The following is a 9,796-nucleotide window of genomic DNA, read 5'->3' on the forward strand; positions in this document are numbered from 1 at the left end:
TTCTTTAACAAGTCCTATATCCCAATTTCAACCCTGTCAATCCATCGCCTGTCCTTTCTCTCCGGGCTTCTCCCCCGTGTGAGGCCCCACAATCAAAATGGCCGTCGGCCGAGGCTCCGATACAATTCAGTGCCGACTAGTCAGAGCGGGGCTATTACACGGTGCACACCACGACCAGTGCTCCATTCACTAAATTAAATCACATTTATAATATTCTCACAAAACTTGCCATATCCTCCCCGGTGCCTCCTTAACACAAAAAAACTGGTGACTTATTAAAATGAGTGGTTATTTAATTGCGGAATTCGCAGCGATTTGTAGGTTGTGTCTCAAGCAAGATGGAGTCATGAGCTGTATTTTCAATAATGTAATGGACACAGGAGAATTCGATCCTCTGGCGGCTAGGATTACGGAATTTTTTCACGTGCAGGTAATTGATATTGAAATAATTTTAAATATTTATTTGTGTTTAATTTTAGACATGAGGTTTGTTTTATATTGATTTAATTAGTTTCCATAATGGCGGACGATTGGACATTTGATGTTGGTAACACTAAATTATTTATAAACATAATTTGCGAATTGATTGAAATTTCAGAAATTTAATAATAATAATGCAATTTTTGACTACATCTATCGTTTTTATACCTAATAATTAATATAGTATTGTCTAAATGTCAAAAGGACACTTGTGATATTTTTGGCGCGAAATACGAATTTTTGAAACATGCAATATGTCAAATATCAAAAGAATAATGGGGATTATCATAGATAAGGAAATAATAAAGGGTATTATTGTATTACTAAATGGATTTCTTTTGAAAAATTGTGTTAATATGTTGATGAATTTCTTAATTATATTTTCTATTTAAAACAGAATATCAAATTCTATCTTAAATGTATATATTAAGAATGAGCTCAGTTTATTTTAATTGATCGTTTTAATGCTTAATAATTAATAAAGTATTATCTAAATGTCAAAAGGACATTTGTGGTATTTTTTGGCGCGAAATACAAATTTTTGAAACATGCAATATGTCAAATGTCAAAAGAATGATGGGAAGTATTGTATTGCTAAATGTATTTATTTTGAAAAATTATATTGATATGTTGACGAATTTCGGAAATTTTATTAAATTCTTAAATTATGTTTTCAATTTAAAACAGAATATCAGATTCTATCTTAAATGTATATATTAAGATTGAGCTCAGTTTATTTTAATTGATCGTTTTAATGCCTAATAATTAATATAGTATTGTCTAAATGTCAAAAGGACACTAGTGATATTTTTGGCGCGAAATACGAATTTTTGAAACATGCAATATGTCTAATGTCAAAAAAATAATGGGAATTATTTTTTTGCTAAATGTATTTCTTTTGAAAAATTGTGTTAATATGTTGATGAATTCTTAATTATATTTTCCATTTGACTCATGATAGATTATTTAACACATTATTTAAAAATATGTTTTAATTTTATATATTAAGAATGAGCTTAGTTTCTTTTAATTGACAATTCATAATTTACAACAATTTCGGTCAATTTTATGGTACTTTCAGACTATTTACAACATTTTCAAACAATTTACAACAATTTCTGACAAATTTGTAACATTTCTAGATCATTTATAACAATTTCAGACAATTTACCACATTTTCAGACAATTTTATAGTACTTTCAGACATTTACAACATTTTCAGAAAAATTTATAACATTTCCAGGCAATTTACAACAAAATCTACAACATTTTCATACAATTTTGCAACATTTTCATACATTTTATAACATTTTCAGGAAATGTACAACATTTTCAGACAATTTACAACATTTTCAGACAACTTACAACATCAACAGACAATTTGCAACAATTTTAATCAATCTACAACATTTTCAAAAAAAAAAATATAACATTTCTAGATCATTTACAACATTGTCAAACAATTTGCAACATTTTCAGACATTTCATAACATTTTCAGACAATTCTCATTTTCAGGAAATCTACAACATTTTCATACATTTTATAACATTTTCAGACAATTTGCCACATTTTCAGATATTTTATAACATTTTCAGACAATCTACCACATCTTCAGACTATCTACATTTTCAGACAATTTACAGAATTTTCAGACAATTTGCAACAATTTTAGATAACCTGCAACATTTTCAGAGAATCTACAACATTTTCATCAAACATTTTCAGAAACTTTACAAGTTCATTAGACAATTTGCAACATTTTCAAATAATTTGCAACATTTTCATACAATCTACAACATTTTCAGACAACTTACAATATTTTCAGACAATCTGTTTCACGTGATCTATAAAATTTGTACTCTATTTACAAAATTGTTAGACCATTTTTGGAAATTTCATACCATTCACAACATTTTCAGACAATCTACAAAGTTTTTAAACATTTTGCAACATTTTAAAACAATCTACAATATTTTCAGACAATCTACAACATTTTTATACATTTCACAACATTTTGGGTAACTTACAAAGATTTCAGACAAAGAGAAACCTCTCCAGACAACATTGTGGGAACATTTACATTTTTAGATAATTCATAACATTACCAAATAATCTACAACATTTTCAGACAATTGACAGCATTTGCTTGACAAACACTTCACTTAGGAAATCTACAACATTTTCAGACAATTTACAACATCTTCAGACAACTTACAATACTTTCATTCAACATTTTCAGACACTTTGCAACTTTATCAGACAACCTATAACATTTTTAGATAAAGTACAACATTTTTAGACAATTTGCAACATTTTCAGACAAACAAAAGCGTTTTCAGAAAATCTACATTTTCGGGCAGATTTCTAAAATATTCAGACGATTTACACCATTTTGCAACATTTACATCTTGTTGAATAAAATTAGGTATTTGTCAAATTAAATTATTAAATTACCAATAAATAATTAATTTGAATAAATTTTGAACTTAGTTAATGCGAATTAAACAACAATATATTTTAAGTAAATAAAATAATAAATAATGTGTTTTGGATTAATTATTTTATTTACTTAAATTGTTACGTATTATTCAAATATGTAGTTTTAATTATTATTAATAATTTTCACTAATGAAGGGTACGATGTTGGCCGAAACGTATGAATATAATATAAACTATATCTTATATATAAAATTCTTCTGTACGGGTGTATGATGTGATACTTCTGCCTAAACGGTTATTCGGATTTTGATCATTCTTTTTAGAGTTTGTCAAAGGAAATTTTTAAGATTGAATACACGATAAAATTATAGTAATATTGCAGTAATACATGGCAAAAATTACAAAAAAAAAACGCAGATCATTGATATTGAAAACATTTGAACTGTCGACTACTAGAAATGTCAATTCACTTGAAATTTGAATTTAGCTGAAATTATGAGCCTAGATAATATTAGAATATAATATACAACGAAAATTTATGGTCTACATTATTGCCGAAAGAAGCCGAGATGTGGCAGAAATTGAAATAAAATAAAATACAGTCAAAAGTATATGTCGACAGATGAAATTATATAATTCATCAGTTTAATAAATAACGCAACAAGTCCAAAATTGCATATACATTATTTTTTTAAACTTATACATGTCCCATTTTGATTACTTTACTTTACAATACAAAAAAAAATATTTCTACAAATTAAAAAAATGATTTAGAATTTTGTTTCACGTGTCAGAAATTCATTTGTTTGGCATCGGATATGGAATATTTATGCAAGTTGATGTTAGATTGAAGAGTGCATCATATGAACAAGATTTTACAAATTAATTCATCTAAGATTTGAACATAAACAATAATGTCTATTAAATTATAGTAAGAAAGATGTACTTTAGAAATTATAATTGCCAAAAAGCAACTAATATATCGTACGAGATTATAAAAATTTGGGATTTTTTTAAATTTTTTAAGTTGTTATATATTTATTCATTTATTTCTATGTCTATTTTTCTTTAGCTCTATGAAAACGATGGTCTCCCCTCAAAAATCTGCCACCGCTGCCTCTACAAGACTGAAAAAACCACCAAATTCCGCCAACAATGTCTAGTAAACGAAGCAAAACTTCTACACCTCGTACAACTACAAAACGAAGAAAACGAAAACAAACTGAAACAAGAAGGCCTCTCCAACGACCCATCATCCTGCAGCCTCAGCGAAGAACTGAAACAAAGACTACAAGCTAACCAAGTCGATATCACTGGCCAATATAATAATGTAACGATAACAAAAATAAACAATCAACCTACAAATGAAACAATTAACAAAGTAGATAATTTAGTTATGGTAGTCGATCCAGCTTTAGATTACAATTCTTCTGATGAATCAGAAGGTGGGCACAGCGATGGTGATGACCAGGCTGTTGATAATGCGAGTCAGGAGACTGAGTTCAAATATGCTTCTATGTGTAAATATTGTGATATTGCTTTTAAGGAGGAGGATACTTGCCATCAGCACGAGGTCAGGGATCATAATCCGGAGACTCCGTTCTCTTGTCAGCTGTGCCCCAGCATGTTCGGGGAGAGAAACCAGTTTATAGGTAAGAATAATAAAGAACTTGATAATATATTATAATAAGACATATTATAATTTAGACTAGTGGTGTATGGCATCGTGCCTTAAGGCAAATTGCTGGAACTTCCCGTACCAATATTTTCAAATATTTTATTACAAATACTGTAACTTTCATTATTTTTACTATCTTGTTATATCTGAGCAAATCAAATGTGTATCATAAATCATTAATCAATTTATCTCCAGAACATTGTAACAATCGTCATATCATTTCGAATTCCATTTCAAAAAAAAAAAATAGTTGCCTAATTTACACAAAATTGAAAAAGTGCTCCCTTACAGTCACAGTCTGAACGCACTTGGGTAAACATTTGTACCAGAGTGGCACTTAGACTGTGCTTAGCCCGGGTAATTTTTTGAATTTTTAATCCAAAATTACAAAAATATTTTATGGAAAATAAAAAAAGGTGTAATAATTTTTTATCCTCAAAAGCAATTGTTTTGTCAATACAAGCAGAAAGTTTTTTAGATCATTCAAATCGGACGCTTAGTTCACTCAAAAACAGCCATTTTTTGCACATTTAGCTCTGTATCTTCGAAAAGGCAAGACCTGTCTTTGCCAAAAACTAATCACCTCTTTTCCCAATCGTTACAAATTGAATGTTTTTTGAATCATTCGAATTGGATGCTCCGTTCTCTCAAAAACTCGATTTATATTTTCTGCATTTTTTCTCAAAATCGAGTTTTTGTGAGAACGGAGCATCCGATTTGAATGATTCAAAAAACCTTTTGCTTGTGATGACTAAATGATTATTTTTGGGAAAGTAAAAAACACTGTTTGTTTAATTTTTTTGAAATTTCCATAAAATATATATTTTTTAATACCGAAAATATTTAACTTTGCAATTCAGTTTATATAATTCTAAGAAATATGAGATAAGGTCGATTAATTCACTTCCCGTAGGGCAAGTTATAGTAATCGCAAAAAAATCGAAAATGAAAATTTTTATATATCTTTACGTTTCAGAGGTTTCTGAATATTTTGGCATATCTTAGAAAAAATGGATGTATGTGTGTGTGCGTGTGTGTATGTGTGTGTGCGGATACAAATTTTCGTCGACGATTTCGGGAACACCGATCAACCAATTTGAATAATTAAAAAAACATTCGATTCGCATTTATAAGGAGACGTGCTGATTAGTTTCTGGCAAAGGCAGGTCTAGCCGTTTTGGAGATACGGGTCAAAAAGTGCCAAAAATGGTAACTCAGTTTCTAAGAGAACGGAGCGTCCGATTTGTATGATTCAAAAAAACATTTTATTTGTATTGACGAAATGACGAACTGATGAAATTTTTGGGAAGGCAGGTCTAGCCGTTTGGGAGATCTAACGAAAAAAGTAAAAAAAAATGCCATTTGGCGAACAAAAATAATCATTAGTCATATGCACAACAAATTATCAGATGGTTTATAGAGATTTTAACAATAAGTATAAATTTTGTTTACTTTTTTATGGGTTCCGTACTAATATTTATGCGTTAGACAGCAACGCGGCGCTTACGCGCTTCGAAATTTCTTTTCTACCCAGCTAACGAATCGCGATAGCGATAGTTCTAAATTTCCAAAATATTTCTATCTAAGTATAAAAAAATCAAATTTTTCAAAAGTCAGTTTATTTCAAAAATTTTAAAAATCTCAAAAATCGTTCTAAAAGATTATTTATTTATATACTTAAATTTGAATCTACTTTTAAAAAAATAATTTTTGGTACGGGAAGTTCCAGCAATTTTCCTTAAGGCACGATGCCATGCACCACTAGTCTATAATTTATAAATCACTTATAAATTAATATATTGTTTTCTTATTGATTAATACAATTATTTACATATAGGAAAGTTCGTGCAACTTGCCTTAAGCCAAAATGCCACTTACACCTAGTTTTAAACCACCAATTTCTACTAAATTTTTCTCTATCCTTAGCCCACATGAGACTGCTGCACCAAAGGAGCGCCCCTACATATGCCTAGAATGCGACAAAGGATTCGCCCGAAGATCCGACCTCCGCAAACACACAATCGTACACACCGGCGTGCGCCCCTACAGCTGCTACATCTGCACCAAAGCCTTCTCCAGAAACACAAACCTCACGAAACACATGCGCATCCATTGGGCAAAAAGCCCCACGTCTGCCTGAAGTGCAGCCGGTCATTCATTTCCAAAATCGATTTAAGCAGACACATGGCTGTGCATACGGGGGCCAAGCCTTTCGAATGCTCCAAGTGCAACATGGCCTTCTCGAGAAAGGACAAGTTGCAGAGACACGAGAAGAAGCACGAGGCTAAAGACGTGCCTCAAGTAAATAAAGAGAGTGATGATTCTGATAGCGAGCATGGGATGGTGATAAATATTGATCCTTACCAGCACGAACAGTACGAGCAAGATGCTGGTGACATGCAGAACGAAGAGAGTAATGATGTTTTAGATTTACCACCTGTGCCTGATCATATATCAGGCGAAGCGCATGATTTAGCGGATTTTTTAAAAGCCCACATGGCAGAAGGTGAGGAGTCGTTTTTAGAAAACGGTCACAAACCTAAAGCTAAATACAAAACTAAAAAAACATTCAAGTGTTCGCAGTGCCCTAAAAAACTATCAAACTTAGACAACCTGCGAAGGCACATGTATATACACATGGGCATCAAAAACCATGTTTGCCCGGTTTGCAATAAAAGTTTTGCTCGTAAACGAGAACTCGATAGACACAGTATTGTTCATACAGGTTTCAAACCTTTCGCTTGCGATATGTGTGATAAGAGATTTGGTCGTAAGGATAAATTAATAAGACATATAAGAATACACGATGAACAAAACTACTTTCAATGCAACGAATGCGACGCTTCATTTGCAAGGAAGGAAGGGTTATTAATTCACCAAAAACTGCATAATATTAAAGCTGAAAATGAATAGAATTTGTTCCTAACTGAATTAGAGAAAGTACCTTAAATTATACATAGATTGTAACTGTAAATACATTGGTTTTAATTAAAATATTTGATTTATTATGATTTCTGTTTAAGTATATTTTTTTACTTGTTTCCAAAACTTAGAATTAAGTTCTGTTTAGTGTAATGAGATAATCTGATTTATAATTAATTTCGTTCCAAAGAATTGTTGAAAATAAATGCAATGTAATACAAAAACAAACTTTCATTTTGATATAAAGTCTACCTATAGGTATCATATGATATTCTATATATTATATTCTCATAAGATTCATAAAAAAAAAGTAAAAAAAATTGTTTTATCATAGAAATTTTATATAATTGTTGTTAATATTATATAATTTATATATATTTATATAATTTATATAATATTAACATTAAAAATTATAGATATATGTTTAAAAGCACTCACCATAAAAAGGATGGATATTCAATGTCAATTCTACAAAGTAATCTTATTGTGGCTCCTGTATTCACCGATACAAATATTTTTGCAGAACTGGAATTTATAAGCAAATATTATTAAAAGTTGAAGCACTAACTAAAAATTTGATGCAATTATATTATTTTTATTCTGTGTATATTAAAAAAATATTAAGACTTCATTTTGTTTCAAAAATTAATCACATAAGACTGAAGTTGCGAATAATCGAATAATGAAAATTATAAGCAAATATTATTCAAAGTTGAAGCACTCACTAAAAATTTGATGAAGTAATACTATTTTTATTCTTTGTTATTTAAAAAAATATTAGGACTCCATTTTGTTTAGGAAATTAATCACATAAGAGTGAAGTTGCCCATAGACATATTATAATTTAAATTAGTTGTAAATAATGGAATAATGAAAATTATAAGCAAATATTATTAAAAGTTAAAGCATTCAGTAAAAATGTTGATGCAATAACTATTTTTATTCTTTGTACATTAAAAAAATATTAGGACTTCATTTTGTTTCAAAAGTTTATCACATAAGACTGAAGTTGCACAGAGATTATAATTTGAACTATTTGTTGATAATCGAATAATGAAAATTAAAAGCAAATATTATTAAAAATTGAAGCACTCACTAAAAATTTGGATGCAATAACTAAGTTTATTCTTTGTACATTAAAAAAAATATTCGGACTTCATTTTGTTTAAAAAATTAATCACATAAGAGTGAAGTTGCACACAAACATATTATAATTTGAACTAGTTGTGAATAATATAATAATGAAAATTATAAGCAAATATTATTAAAAGTTAAAGCACTCGCTAAAAATGTTAATGCAATACTATTTTTATCATATGTATATTGAAAAAAAAATATTAAAATATCCTTTTGTTTAAAAAATTCATCACATAAGACTGAAGTTGTACACAGACATATTATAATTTAAACTAGTTGTGAATAATCGAATAAAGAAAATTATAAGCAAATATTATTAAAAGTTAAAGCACTCACTAAAAATTTTGATTCAATAACTAGGTTTATTCTTTGCTAATTAAAAGAAATATTAAGAGTTCCTTTTGTTTATAAAACTCATCACATAAGACTAAAGTTGCACACAGACATATTACCATTTATTAACTTCCCGAAGGAGAAGTTTATGTTTTCATCAAAAATTCCGACTCGGTAATTTTATGTTATCTCGACGTTTCAAGCCATTCTGAATCGAATGACATCAAATTTAAGAAAAACGTATGTGTGTGCGTGTGTGTGAACAGATTTTTTGCCGTAAGTCGACGTTTTCTCAAAAACGACTGGACCGATTTCAAAAATTTGATAAGGACTATCGTCTGCCAGTTTTGTGCGACGATCTGCTGAGCCGTTTCTTTGTAATTTAAAAAAAGTGTTGAACTTTTCGTCTACATTTAAGCTCATACTAACGAATCGATTTCAAAAATTAATTAAAAAAAAAATGAGTTCGAAAGATATTAGTTGAGAATGATACTAATTAGTTTTAGGTGAAAATCTACCGAGCCGTTTTCTTGTAATTAACTGTTGAAAAAAAAAATTGAGCCAATTTGTATAAAACTTTCTTTGGCGATGTATTGTTACGGTCTTACGACAAGTAGTTTGATTTTATAAATTCATCAAAGTTTGAGAAAATGAGTAGTTTGTTTATGTTTGTTAAAATTAAAATTAGACGATTTACTTGGTATAACGATAGAGTACTTGGTCTTAATGAACATACTGAACCATGAAGTCCTTGGAAACTGGTTTTCTATTATAAATTCTTGATTTTACAAATTTGCTTTTAGAAA

At 29.3% G+C, this 9,796-nt stretch overlaps 1 pseudogene; it reads left to right on the forward strand.

Moving 5' to 3' along the window:
- On the forward strand, positions 1-7,627 carry LOC113388014 (annotated as a pseudogene).
- The last annotated feature ends 2,169 nt before the right edge of the window (positions 7,628-9,796 follow it).

This window comes from Ctenocephalides felis, unplaced genomic scaffold (assembly GCF_003426905.1).
Source record: "Ctenocephalides felis isolate EL2017-DRISC unplaced genomic scaffold, ASM342690v1 CF-g0.4_SCAFFOLD_03572, whole genome shotgun sequence".
Taxonomy (NCBI): domain Eukaryota; kingdom Metazoa; phylum Arthropoda; class Insecta; order Siphonaptera; family Pulicidae; genus Ctenocephalides; species Ctenocephalides felis.